General features: G+C 37.2%; 1 protein-coding gene across 2 annotated transcripts in view; it reads right to left on the bottom strand.

Moving 5' to 3' along the window:
- Window positions 1-15,659, bottom strand: part of LOC150092192 (disintegrin and metalloproteinase domain-containing protein 11-like) — a 1,236,934-nt gene that overhangs the window by 353,614 nt on the left and 867,661 nt on the right. The gene's annotated exons all lie outside the window — the stretch shown is intronic.

The following is a 15,659-nucleotide window of genomic DNA, read 5'->3' as shown; positions in this document are numbered from 1 at the left end:
AGATACTAATTGGTCGATAGTTGGATACATTGGTCTTTGCATCATGCTTATGCAATGGAATTATCAAACATTCTTTCCATTCCTGCAGAATCTTCCCTGTTCTCAGACTCGTATTAAACAGTCTGGTCAAAGGAATAGACAGTTCAGCTGAACACTCTTTTAGCACACGTGCTGATATCCCATCAGTCCCTATTGCTGAATTCTTATTCAGTTTGTGCAACAGCTCTAACACCTCGTCCTCATACACCTGAATTTCTTCATCCAGTGAAAAGGTGGCAGTGAGCTCAATGTTGCGTACACCAGGTTGATAGCTTTTAACAAAATGCGCAATCATTAGTTCAACAACTTCTGCATCTGTAACCCACATGCCATCTGCATTTAGAAGAGTTATTCTTTCATATTCATTTTTTCTTTTACTTGCAGCATATCGACAGAATTCTAGTGGGTTATCTTTAGCATGCAGAGCCAGTTTCTTTTCATACTCAGACTTTGCTTTCCATACAACAGTTGTGACTCTTCTAGGCCTGCTGTTTATAATTTTCATAATACACATCATCCTTATGCATACGGTATTCCTTCCACATCAATCCTTTCTAACGAATCTTTTGCTTAATAAGATTACACATCCATTTGACTCCTATCCTATTTATTCTTTAAACTCTTGGGATACACTCTGATATGGCATCATTTAAGTATTGTTTAAATGCTTCCCATGCACTGTTGATATTCTTCCCATCCATCAACCAATCCTATTCCACTGAATTCAGTATACTCCTCAGCTGGTCATAATTTTCTGCTTTGTAGTTCAGCATGTAATCTGAATTGAACATTCATAAACTTAGTCACTTCCCAAGTGAGTATTAATATTTGGATAATTATGTCTCCCATTATGATTACTCTTTTAGCACTCATCTTGTCTATTTGGTGATGCATTTCTTCATCACTAGCAACCAATCCATTACGTCTGTAACAACACCCCACTATGTAATTGATCTTGTTGGCACCTCACGCCAGATGGCTTCAAACTCACTATGAGCAATTATAAATTATAATGAATACTGAGGATTTAATTATAAACGACAATTTAGTTTTTTCCTGAAAAACTTTAGTTTACGAAAATCCCCACATATATCTCACATCATGATTTTTTAACTTTCATCACTAGCAACCATCATTTCTTCATCACTAGCAACCAATCCATCACGTCTGTAACAACACCCCACTATGTAATTAATCTTGTTGGCACCTCACACCAGATGGCTTCAAACTCACTATGAGCAATTATAAATTATAATGAATACTGAGGATTTAATTATAAACGACAATTTAGTTTTTTCCTGAAAAATTTTAGTTTACGAAAATCCCCACATATATCTCACATCATGATTTTTTAACTTTCATTTTTTGGGAAAAAAGTGTGAGTTATATTCGAGTAAATATGGCAAGTTGTCACTCTGTACTATAGCATTCCAACTCTGGATGATATGTTTGTATTATGTACCACAGTATGTAATATGCATGAAACACAGCAGGCATTCCATAAAAATTAAGGTTGATGAGTTCTACAGATTCTCACAAACTAGTGACAGAATATAATGTACCAGGAGTTCTGTGCACTTGGATGACAGGAAACACTGGTTTTAGAGAATCCACAGATGCACAACTATTGTTAGCACTCTTCTATCCCTTTCCATCACTTTATGTGATTTGCTGGACTGCTTCCTGGATTTCCTTTCACCATTCTGTTTTCATTTTTTAATGATAACAACCACAGTGTGCTACAACTATATGTTGCCATATCTTATGTTATCGATTGATAACATAAGTTTTGGCAACATATGATAATTCTTGCTGTAAACCAATTAATTTTAAGCAATGCTCCACTTTCACCCCAAATATGGTAAATTTGCAAGGATGACTGGAGAGCAATTAAGGTTTACCTTAATGCCTTTCTTGAACATGTAATTTGTCCAATATATAGCATTAGAGAAAAAAATGGCACTGCAAATATAATTTTTTACTATAACAATTGCTGTCTAACAGGGAAGGGAGAGCTAAAATTGGTCCTGTAAACCTGTTTTTTGGTATGCAAAACTCTAGTTTCTTAAAAGGAAAATTTCACATGGAATTACTACATTTCAGACATCTCACAGAGATCTTTCATAATTTTATTATTATGTGGGTATCTCCATGGATTCAGAAGACCAAAAAGTCGGGGAGCTAAAGCATGATGAACCTTTCACTTTTTTAATGTTTCTTCATCTTATTTTAGTAATATGCTAGCCTTTTATAATAAAGTTACAAGAGCAGTAGATGAGGGAAAGGCATATACTGCCATTTTCTTGGATTTAGAGAAGGCATTTGACAAGGTACAACATGATAAGCTGATATTTAAGTTGCAGCACATGGGTTTGGATGTCAGGTTGGTCAACTGGATTCAGGATTGGCTGTCTGACAGCTATCAGAGAGTTGTGCATGGTGGGGCAGTTTCAAGGAGGCAGAGGATTACAAGTGGGGTCCCACAGGGCTCAGTACTGGGACCTATATTGTTTAACCTTTATATCAATTACATTGCCAGTGGATTGCAGGGGAATATTCAGTTGTTTACAGATGATGTGAAACTGGGAAGGATTACTAGTAATAGTGCAGATGTGGTAGTCATGCAAGAGGAAAGTATATTTTACTTCAAGAGTCAGATAAGTCTGGTTTAGATAGCTATACTTTGTCAACCAGATATGGAATTCATTGGAATAAAGCCAAAGTCCTACACAAAAATTATTTTCTTAGGGAAAAATTATATAAAGAAAGTTGTGAAGCATACATCCACAATCCTAACCTCAACAAAAATGATTGCCTTAAACTTTCTCAGTTTTGGAAAGTCAACCTAAATAACACTCCTTCTCATTCATATGTTTCATAAAATTGTAATTATTTAAATTTTATTTCATTGAATTTTGATAGGTGTAGATGATATTATCTTCTGTAGGTGGTAACACATATTATCATATGCTTGTAATTTCTGGACATTATTATTATTATTATTACATCACACCTCCAGGGAGTCCAAAGACTCATTGAGGGAGGGCATCTACTCTAGAACTCTTCGTCTCACTACTCCACCAACCTTCATCATCTAACACCGACTAACACCACTAGTACTTTCACAGACAATCACAAACATCCATGCCCACGGCAGGATTTGAACCTGCAGTCTTTTGGATGGAAAGCGGGTAACCAAACCACTTGGCCAACCAGGCTGGCACTACTAATAACACTAATTACAATAATAACACTAATTATATAATAATTAGTGTTATTATTTTTATGTTTAACTCTTTTCAACTGTATTGATAATTGACTATGAAACCTAGCTGAAAATTCTGCAAATATTAAATAAATAATATAACATAAGTGTCATCTGTTATTTAATTTTATTCTTATGTTGTTTACTTATATCTCAATATTTAAATCTATACAGACCACTCTTGTATGGTATCCTAAAGACAATAACTCACAGAGCCTGAGCCATCTGTTTCAATGACAATGCGCTTACCACTGAACTCACTTACTTGCATCACACTTTCTTAGCCAATGGCTATAATCCCCATGGAATAGGAAAAAAAAATACTAAATGCTTCCTGAAAATCCCCTCCATTGCATATTACACAAGACTGCAGCAAAACTATAAATTAAAGATGCCAAGAAATTATATTCTTGCTTTAATCCTTTATCCAAGTGTAAGCAAACCAAGTTTGTACCTGAAGTATTTTCAGGACAGGGGAAACTTGTATATAGAGGCTAATGACTTTACATCACTTGCCTTAGTAACCCATAATGCAAAGGACATATCCTTACAGACATGTATGATGTTATGCATTATGAAAAGGGTCACTACCCAGACTGGTTTTGACCTTTACTGAGGTGAAAAAGTAAATGATTGCTCATCATTGGCCTAGAGTAGTTAGTACAGGGGTGCAAGAGAGCTTGATAGGATTAGGAGAAAGAAAGAGAGATAGATAGCATGAGAGGTAAAGAAATGGCATCAACTCTTTTATATCATAATATAGCCAAAAGCTATCAGTTTTCCTTTTTTACCAATCTCATATAGATAAACAACTAAAAGACCAATTGAAACTAAAGCGCAAAGATGACTGTAACTCAGGTGGTTAGCCCCATCTGGGTTAACTGCCTTGAGTTGGCCTTCTCTGAATGGGATTGCTCTCCAGTCATCCCTGCAATTGACTATAAGACCACACTGAATTAACAGGATGGAACTATTTAAAAAACCTCTCATAGCAAGAATAGACAGAATTTTATCTCCCACTGGTGAATATCGCATAATGTGGATGCTCTACTCCATCTAGTCATAAATTCAATATATCTCCAAGAATGCTTCTTTTTATATACAAAAATCATCTGAATGAACAATAAAATTTCCACAATACAATATTATAAAGCATTTGGATGTCATATTGCTGTTTTTCAAATCCATGTTTCTTTCTAACCTTCCATGAATGGTATTTTAATTCATTAATTATAAAAATCAAAATTCTCTTTCCATTGCTGACAGGTGGTGGGTATTGTAAAAAGATTACCTGTTCTACATTTTGGAAAATTATGGAGACAACTACAGTGTTTGAGTAAAACTTTAGTTTAATATAAACCAAAATCAACACTCGACGTTTCGACCTTCATATCAAGGTCATCTTCTGGAGCATAGAAAGGATAACCTTTCTGTTGTAAGTAATAGAATGCCCAACACATTACATAATCTGTTCCAAATACACAGAGCAAGAGGGCAGATGTAGAATGCATGTTCTACTGTTTCCAATCAGCAACAGATGTCACAGATTGGATCTCTGATGTTAAAGTACCTCCATTTGAGTATTGACTAGGAGGCAGCCATATGCAATTCTCCAAGCAAGATCCCTCTTGTTAGGGTACCCTTCGAAGTTATGAAACAAAATATTCTTCTCATTACCCAAATGTGGATCTTTGCGATGAAAAATATTAAAGATTTCTTTGTACCAAATTTTAATTATTTTTATGGAAAGAATGTCAATTCCAGAGTGTTTGCAGTCTTAGAATTAAGCAGAGTGTTGTAATATTCGGGAACAATCTCAGCTTTTGGACCTGTATAATCATTAACTCCAAACAGGTGAAGATGAAAACTCAAGTAGTACTGGAGAAGGTCTGCACATGTGTGATTAGTCTGCAATATTTTATGGATTTTAGAAGCTGTGTTACTTAGATAGCAGAATTTTAAGACTGGAAGTCCGAATCCTCCATGCTTCGTTGATAGTTGAAGAAATTCCTTTTTAACTTCTTGGTATCGGCTGGACCAAAAAAATTGCAAAGGTTTACTATATAATTGCTTTTCTTCAGCTTCTGTGATGTCTGTAATATTTATTATGTACAACTGGGAAGGAAAGATTATGGTTTCGAGAACTATGGCTTTAGAAGAAAAGGAGAGTAGCCATATTTTCCAGTAACATTTCTAAGTTCTTGTATATAAGTTCTTGGACTGGTAATATTGGGTAAATGGAGAAGGGAATTCCAAGTATAATGAGGGGTTCTCTCGTCCAAAAGGAATGCCTCCAAGATCCCACTTTCCAAAAACTTTTAATTTTGTCTTATCTGCATTACTAGTTAATCCGCTGCTTTTGCTGAATTTTTCCAAAATACCAAAAAATATATATATGGAATTGTAATCCTTCAACATTCCGACTACATCATCAGCATATGCTAATACCTTATTTTCCTTTTTAGTTGAAGGAACTGTTATTCTTTGCACAGCATGTGTATTGTTGAATTGTTTTAAGAAAGATTCAAGAACCAATGCAAAAAGCAGTGGACTGAGAGAGCAACCTCACTTGACTCCTTTTTGAATTTTTACTGGGTCTGGAAGGAACCAATTAACTAGGAGGTGGGCAGTTGAATTGGCATAGGCTCCTTTGATAACGGATAGCAGATAGCAGTTTTTTTATCTACACCAATTTGCTGGAGCATGTGGAATAGAAAGGGATGCTGGACATTATCACTGCCATCGACTGCTTTTTCGTGTTAACTAAGCGGATTAGATCACATGGCAGAAATAGATTAAATTCTACTGCTCGACCTGGTACTCCATACACCTGTGTGATTTTAATTATGTATCTCATTCCCACTTTGAGCCTGTTATTGATAATGTGGAAAAATATCTTCTAGCAGTATTAGATACAGAAATAGGTCTCCAGCTGCTGATTAAGGTGTGATCTCTATTAGGTTTAGGAATGAGGACAGCATGGCTTGCTACAAATTCACTTGGTATGTGTCCTGATGAGAGAAAGGAATTAAATAGTGTAACTAGAATGGGAAGAATAAAATCCCAGGCCTTGCGAGAAAGTTCTATCCATAGACCATCAGAGCCTGGTGATTTTCTTGTCTGGCATTCTTCATAGGCTGTGGTAACTTCAGATGCTGTAATGGTCTGCCAAGTCCATCTTGGATATGAACAGGAAAGCTGTTAATGTTCCAAGAGTTATAATTTCCAACAGTACTATTGTCTTCAAACAGATTTTTGTAGTTTTTTGAAAGGAGTCAAGGATGTCTTTAGTGGCGGACATGTCTTCTCCATCAGCACATATTTGAGTAATAGTCCTTTCGTTGTGAAATTTTGTAAATTGTGTATTGAAGAATGCAGCTGAAGGGCTATCTGCTAAGTGCCGTTGTATTCTTATCTTAAAATTTCTTTCTTCTACTTGTTTCTGCCTTTCCAGTTTTATCTGTATGTTAATGTTTTTAATGATGTTGCTACATTCTATACCAGTGCTTCCCAAACTTAAGGATGTAAAGGCCCCCCTTTGAAAAATAAAAATATTTCACGGCCCACATTGAAAAAAAAATCGTAATATAGACATATATTATTATAATATTTATTATATTTATATTCAATACAAAACATACACAGCGAATATTGCAAAAATCAAATGCAAATATTACATTTTTAGCATCTTATATACACATTTGACATGGCACATTTAGTCTTAAAACATTTGAAATTTGTTTTCATTATTTCATGTCCTCCCCTCAACAAAACTAACGGCCCCCAAGGGGACTGCAGCCCACAGTTTGGGAAGCGCTGTTCTATACCATTGCATTGGTTTGTTACAAACTAGCTTTTCTCTTTATACAGGTCTTTCAACTTTTTCCTTTTGAAGAAAGCCTGTTCCTTTCCCCATTCCATTATATTCTGCTTTACTGCTTGTTTGAATTTTAATCCCAAATCCCAATTCCAATTCAAACAGAAGGTCTGATATTTGGTTAAAAAGATCAATGGAAAATTTGGTGAAAGTCTCCATGGTCCAGAAGAGATCTCTACTTTTTCCATGCAGTGGAACTTAAGTAAAACTAGATTATGATCTGACATGTTGATGTCCAGATGTTTTATCTGAATTATCCTATTTATGAGGGAAGAAGAGATATAAATTCGATCAATACGAGTATCAATACCTTGATTCATGTATGCCTGGAGATTAGGATTGTGAATCCTCCATATGTCTACTGGTTGAACATTGTCAAGAAATGTTTTTAACTGTGCATATCCCACTTTTCCACTCCTGAGGTGTCCTCCTATTTTGTCTAATGTGGGGTTTAATACAGTTCTAGTCTCCAACTGCTATGATGTAGTGGGCGCAATATAAATATGGCTCCAATTCCAGGAAGAATTTTCGCTAACTGTTCCATTGGATGGAACATAAACATTTATAAACTTTATTACACATCCACAGTATTTCCAATCTAGTTTGTCAAGTTTCACCCTTCTGCATTCCTTTGGATATTACAGAATGACCCAAGAAGGGGTGCAAGAATAAGAACTCCTACTCCAGCTCTCTTAAATCTTCAAAAGCTCCAATAAGAAAGAAGTGGATCTCTATCTGTTAAACTTTTTATATCTGCAGAAGTATGTTTCTTGGAGAAACAAAAACCTGATGTTAATTCAGATCATAAGTTTCATATAGTTTCTTGTTTAATTTGCCCGTGGAATTCTCGTACATTTAATGAGGCAATGCAGAAAGGAGATGCTATGATTATTGAAATGTCACTGGTAAGTCTTTAACTTCTAAATTTTGGATGAACATGATGAGGTCTTCAATCTGTGAAGAAGCAATTGTGTAACCTGCTTCTTGTAAACTGTTTTCCAGTTTTTTCCAGTTGCTTTCTATTACTTCATTTCATGCCTATCATTTTTGATTTGGAAGCTAGTTATTTTCTTTTCATATGGATGATAACTGTACCGAGAAACCTTTGAATCAATAATCTTTATTATATTTTCTTTAGTTGTATCTCTTGCTTTCTCTTTATTAGCATGATTGGTTCTTCATAATCCATAAACTCTTCTGCGCCTGAAGAGTTTTCATTTGATGATCCACAGCCTTCTCCATCTTTGCACTTTTTATTATTTCTTTTTCTTTTAAACATAGTTATTTTTTTTTTTAATTTTTTTTGTTTATCTTCAATTTTTTTTATTAATCCATCTTTCCTTTTTGATGATCTTGTCTGCATATTAAGTTCTTTCAGTTGTCTCACTTGCCATTCTGTTTCTTCTCAAGTTTCTCCTTTTAGAACAGTTGAATGTTTTTGCATTTCATTGTGTACCTGTTCAGTTGTTATATTAGGTTCATTATTGGTAATTTCAACTGATTTTCAATCAGTATTTGACTGGGAAAGTTGCTCCTGCAAATCTGCAATTTTGGGGCTAATTTCTAATTGATTTGGTAGCGCAATTTTTGTGATTTTACCAAGTGTAGTTTGCTTAAAAGCGCTGTCTTTACTACACTGAATTGGAAGATCAGGAAATTCCTCATTATGCCTCTCTGATATATATGCTGTTCTAATTGGCTCTACAGGAGCTTCCACTTTTTCTGCCAAAGTTCTAAAAGGACAGGTGTTTATGTGGTGTTCAGAACTTTCGCATTTCTGACAGGGGCACTGATTAGCGATATGTCCGATCTCCATGTAGTTGAAATATTTAGATTTGGAGCAGTTATTACTACCTAAGTGATCGTATGAACTGCAACGCAGGTATTGACTTTGTATTCCGGGATAGTTTACCATAACTCAGTTTATACCGATGTTGACAAAATTTGGTACGGGTGTCTTCATATCCATTTTGAAGGTGACATCACCAGAAAACCAATTTGGATCTTCACTTAACAAACTCTTTCGTATACTACTAATCTTACCCCATTTCGAAAATGTCTGTATAAGAATTTCATTACTATTCTCTATATATTTCAATGGAAATCTTTTGATTTTTACAGTTTTCATCTGGCTCCCAACCATTACAGGAATAACTGTGCTACCTTCAAAACTAAAATCCTGTAATAGTTTGTCCCTTGTTTCCACATCTTTAACTACAATTAAATATCCCCCTCCGCTGTAAGGGGTGAAAGAATAAATCTTGTTTGCACCAACTATCTCTTTTAAAACCTTAGTTACCTGTCTCACTTCTTCACATCCGGGAATTTCAATTCCTAGAGTTCGCACCCTTGGAGGAATTGGTCCATTATCTCAAGTGAGGAAAAAGCCTATAACCTTTGCATTTAATTAGAAGGAAAAAAAAACTTTCAGCATGATATTCTCAGTCATAAGACTGAGAATAAAATAATCCTGTGATACAGAAATAATTCTACACCACCAGCAAATGTTTGTTTGAGCTATTATAAATGCCGGCCATGATATCGCTAAAAGTTATCCTGTAATGCAGATATTAACTGCACTACCAGCAATCCTAATATTTATTAAAAGAAACTAGTGATAGTGGGGATGAAACCACTGCTAGCACCAGTAAAATAAATTAAAGTGAAAAACAAAAGAATGAAAATCAAACTGCTTATCTTGCCAAAAACCGAGATCTCGTCAGTGAGAGCCAGATCCAGAGGTGATACTACGGTTGAAGTAATGCAGAAGCCATATTTCCATATAAGAGTAGCCAAAATGTGTCACACCTTATCAGATTTTATCAGATTAATCCAGCAGGGATTATAAAAAGAGTAGAAGGTGAGAAGGGAAGAACCAGAGGACATCCCTGGAAGTTATGTAAAAGTGTGGCGAAGAGGGGTGTGAGGAGTAGATTTTTTACATGGAGAATTGTCAGTGAATTGAACGTATTACCAGAATGTGTTGTTAATGTAAGGAGTGTTAAGGATTTTAAGATTCTTCTTCTTATGCAACTTGTCCCACTTAAGTAGGGTCACTGTTCTCAGTGAGTCTTCTCCACATCCTCCTGTCTAGGGCTGTAACTACATCCAAGTTCTTTATCCTCAAGTCCTCCTTCACTAGCTCCCTCCATCTCTTCTGTGGCCGCCCACGCTTCCTCCCACCCCGCTGCACATCCATCTGCATGGCCTTTCTTCCCACATACTCGTCCTCCCTCCTCATCACATGACCAAACCATCTCAATCTTGCTTCCTGTATCTTCACTCCTAAGTTCATAATTTTCACCCTTCTCCTTACATAGTCATTTCTCAGATGATCCTTTCTCACACCGCACATCTACTTAAGCATTCTCATCTCTGCTACCTGAATCCTGCTGATGTTATTTTTCCTCAGGGCCACAGTTTCCATAGCACACATTACAGTTGGTCTTACTACAGTCCTGTAAATTTTGGCTTTTAGATTGATCGGCACCCTCTTATATCATAGCACTCTAGCCATGTCTCTCCCTCTCCAGTTCCTCCATCCCGCATCCCACTTCCTTCTCAGCCTCTCGATCCTCTTTCACTGTTGAACCTATCTAAAGTTCCTAACCTTCCTGATGACATTTCTTTCTAGCTCCAGATCTGCCTCCTGGCTGCCATCCACTTTGCAACACATATACTCTGTCTTACTTCTGCTCAGTGTCATACCTCTCTCTCTCCAATTACTTTCCTCCATCTTTCCAGTTTAGCTGCCACTTCTTCTTTTGATTCTGTACACAGCATGATGTTATCCACATACAACACTGTCCAAGGCACATTTTCTCTCACCTCCTCCGTAACCACCTCCATCACAATATTAAACAGGAACGGACTTGATGCAAGCCAATTGTCACTTGAAAATTTTCTTTCATCCCAGGTAGGTACCGAACTCGTCTTCACATTTCTGTACATCTTCTGAACCAACCTGACATATTTCTCCGTTAACTTCTCCCTCAGACACCTACAGACTTCTTGCCTTGGCACTCTATCGAACAATTTCTCCAGATCAATAAATACCAGATGTAGCTCCCATCGTTTCTCTCAAAACTTTTCCATCATCTGCTGTAACCCAAAGATAGCATCTGTCGTTGATCGACCAGGCATGAAGCCAAATTGTTCCTTTGCAATCTTTACCTCCTTCCTCAGTCTTCCATCGAGAACCCTTTCTAGAATTTTCATTGTGTGGGACATCAACTTTATTCCTTTATAATTCTTACAGTCTTGTGCATCCCCGTTACCCTTGTAGATGGGGACAAGAGTACTTTCCTTCCACTTCTTGGGAATATTTTCCTGATAGCAAACTTTTAGGAATAGGTCAGTCAATTCCCTCTTCCCCCAGTGCCTTCCCTGCCTCCAGTGAGATCTTGTCAGGGCCCACTGATTTTCCATTCTTCATCCACTTTATGGCCTCCTTCACTTCCACTCTACTAATGTTCTGCACCATCCTCTTATAAGGCTGCCCATCTTCTTTGCGAGTCCTCATGCTTTCCTCATTCAAAAGCCCTTCAAAATATATTCTCAATCTGTTTCTTACATCAACATCCCTCCTTAATACTCTTCCTCCAGAGTCTTTGATATGCCTCACATGTAAGATGTCCTTTGATGCTTAATTTCCACATTTTGCAAATCGATAAATTTTTTTCTGTCCTTCCTTTGTTTCTAATTGATCATAAAGATCTTGATATGCCATGGCCTTTGACTACATAACAACTCTCCTGGCTTCTTGCTTTCTCTCTCTGTCCTCTTCCACTCTTGACTCGTTTCCACTTCTGCTTTGCCTTCCTCTTAACCGTACTTTCCTCCTCTTAGCCGTGCTTCTTGTACTTTATTATTCCACCACCAACCCTCCTTCTGTTCTCTAATCTCTAAGGATTTTAAGATTCTATATGATAAATATGTTGTCAGTTGAATGAAACTCCCACAATGAGAGTGCCACCTCCATGGAGGCAGGGGCATGCCAGTAGTGTCCGGTACCTGTGTGCAAAACTTTAGTTGGCGCCCCTATACCCCCCCCCCCCAATAAAAAAAAATTATTGGGGGGAGGGGTATATTTCCAAAAAAGAAATTTTTAGGATTTTTCTTGGATTACAGTCTTAGATTCTTCTCGTATTCTATTTTTGTCTTCCTTATTATACTAATCACTTTTCTGGATTGAGTCTTATACATGTTCTCTACTTCTCAATTTATACTTTTTTTTTCCATAAGCCCATTTTCATCTGCAGTTCCTGTTTGCTTTCATTAGTTATCCACTTTATATCATTATTTTTTCCACTTGAGGAATGCAATTTGCCATTAATGCTGATAAATATTTCTTAATTAGTACCCATTAACTACTGATATCCCTCCATTTCAATTCTTCGATCCATTGAATTACCTCAAGATGATTTCTCAGATTATTATAGTTACCTGCCTTATAATACCACATTAATTCTAATTCTTCTTGATACCTTTTCATGTTTACTGCTAGAAGCCATTGAAACAAGGCTACTCTCCAACTGAGGGCAAGGCTGATATCTCAGTTACAATCAAGACATCTGATGATACAACGAAATCCAAAATTTTTATTTATACTGCTTTAGTTAAAATCTCCCATAATTATTCACTTTGCACCTGTGAAATCTGCCTAAACATTTCCTGCTCATCATCCCTCTGTGTTCACTAGCATATAATAAGATCCAACTAAATATCCTGCCTTGCCCACATCCATTGACCACTGTGAGAAAAGGGTATATGTGGAACTACGGGGGGGGGGGGGGTGATTATGAAGAGCTCAGGAGACAGCTTGCGGATGTAGCGTGGAATGAGGAGTTAGCTGGAAAAGAGATCAATGCAGCTTGGGGGATTTTAAAAAACTATCTAGTAGATGCAATATCTAAATGTATTCCAAGGGTGAGAAGGTTAAATAAGGTAGGTGTGAGATGGATGAATAAAGAGATTAAGCATGCGATACAGAGAAAAAGGGTATTGTGGAGGCAGCATAAGAGAAGTGGAAATAACCAATTTCATGAGGTCTACAAAGACCAGGCAAGGAGGGTGACTTGGTTGGTGAGAGTAACTAAAGAGAGGTATGAACAGCAGTTAGCTAATGAAGCCAAAAAGAATCGTAGGGAGTTCTTACGATATGTAGCCAGCAAAAGAAAGAATGATTATGGAAAGATGACAATGATTGGAGAAAATGGTATAAAGACAGCTGTTGCAGAATGTGTGGTGGAGATACTTAATGAGCAGTTCATAAATTCATGGAGAGATTGAGAGCAGTTGATGATGGGAGGAGAGACTGACTGTAAGTGAGCAAGAGGTGTTTGGGGAGTTGAGTAAACTAGATATAAATAAGGCTGTGGGACTTGATAATATATCACCGCGTGTTCTGAAGGAATGTGCCAGGGAGTTGACACCTGCCTTGACATATTTTTTTAATACGAGTCTTGCACTTAGTCAAGTTCCTAAGGAGTGGAAGGGGGGCAAGATTGTGCCACTTCATAAAGGAGGTGATCGAACTCAAGCATCAAACTATAGGCCTATCTGTGTTGTGGTTAAGTTGTTGGAAAAGCTTGTGAGAACTAAGATCCAGAGTTGGGTTGACAACAATGGTATTATCTTTGATGGACAGCATGGATTTGCTAAAGGGAGGTCATGTTTTAGTAATCTACTTACTTATTACAATAAAGTGACTGCTTCCTTGGACAGAGAGAAGGATACACAGTAAAATACTTGGATTTCTCAAAGCCTTTTGCTAAAGTTCCTCATGATAAGCTGACAGTCAAACCAGAGCAGATGGGGTTGGATATTAGATTAGTGCATTGGATTGGAGATTGGCTATCTGATAAGTATCAACAAGTTGTGTATGGGGGAAGCAATATCCAGGAAAAGAAAAGTCACTAGTGGAGTGCCTTAGGGGTCTGTTTTAGGGCCATTACTGTTTAACTTGTATATTAATGATATTGGCAAAGATTTGGATGGAGATATTCAGTTGTTTGCAGATGATGCAAAGTTGAGGCGAACCATAAAGAGTAGTGAAGATATTGTGCCCTTACAAGAAGACTTGAATAAATTGAGTGATTTGGCACGGAAATGGGGATGTGAGTTCAATGTTGCAAAATGTAAGGTTTTAAAATTTGGAAAACAAAGATGGGATGCAGAATTTATGCTTGATGAGAATATATTGTTGGAGGTAGAGGAAATAAGTGATCTGGGGATGATAGTGGATAAGGATCTAAAATTTAGGGGACACATTGCCAAAATTGTGAAGACAACACAAAGGCTTCTGGGAATGACGGAGGACTCTGACATGTAAAAGTGGGGAGATTCTTGTTCTGTTGTATAAGGCTTTGATTAGGCCAGATGGACTATTGTGCCCAGATTTGGTCACTGAGTTTTCAGAAGGATGAAGAGATGTTGGAAAGTGTCCAAAGGCAACTGACTAAGGTAGTTTCTGATGTCTGGAATGTCGAGTATGAGGAAAGATTGAAAAGATGTAATTTGCAGAGTCTGGTGGACAGGAGGAAGAGTGATGGAGAAGTTCTACAGAGAATAGTGGGAGATCAGGAGAGAACCAGAGGTCATCCCTGGAAACCATATAAAGAGGGTGTGATTAGGGGAGTGAGAGGCAGGTTTTTTTCGTGCAGAGTTGTGAATGATTGGAATGCCTTGCCTCAGAGTGTGGTGTCTGCAAGGAGTTTGAGTGTGTTTAAGACATGGTATGATGAGATGTGTGCGTGATAAAAGGACCTCCCAGATGAGTCTGACTCCATGAGGTCTTGGGGTGATAATAATAATATGCCAGCCTGGTTGGTTGAAAGGGTAGCGTATCCACTCTCAAGCCAAAAGTCTGAAAGTTCGAATCTCGCCATGGGCATGGATGTTTGTGATTGCCTGTGAAAATACAAGTGGTGGTGGTGGTTGGCGGCAGATGGCTTTGGTGTAGTTGAAGTTTGTTGTAGTTGGTGAATTGAGTTGTAAAGTAGGTGCCCTCCCTTGATGAGTCCTTGGGCTCCCTGGAGGTGTCACATGATGATAATAATAAAAATAATATCAGAATGCAAAATGAAGTGCTTATGAATTACAGTACATAATTTGAGCCACTCGTATGGATTGTATTTATGTTTTTTCCTTCTTAGTATAGAAACACCCTGATTCATCTTCAACAACACAAATTAGTTGTTATCCATGCTGATGTAGTCACATTTAGCATACACATTTAATGAAAACTGTTGAATCCTAGGGGGTATGACTCATTTCTGGAAAGAAGCAGAGATCACAGGGAGAAAGCTCTAGTGACTGAGTATGGAATGTGATCTAAACATGTGGTTACATATGTAACAAACCATATATTGGAGAAATATTATGATACAACCCTTCACCTTGACAGCCTTCTGCCATGTATTATTATTATTATTATTAATACCCCAAGACCTCATGGAGTCAAAGACTCATCTGGGA

The sequence above is a fragment of the Typopeltis vanoorti genome, unplaced genomic scaffold (genome assembly GCF_054136105.1).
Source record: "Typopeltis vanoorti isolate ZY-2024b unplaced genomic scaffold, IOZ_Tvanoo_1.0 HiC_scaffold_24, whole genome shotgun sequence".
NCBI lineage: Eukaryota > Metazoa > Arthropoda > Arachnida > Uropygi > Thelyphonidae > Typopeltis > Typopeltis vanoorti.
Note: the sequence above shows the minus strand (reverse complement) of the source record. Positions and strands in the feature narration are given on the sequence as shown.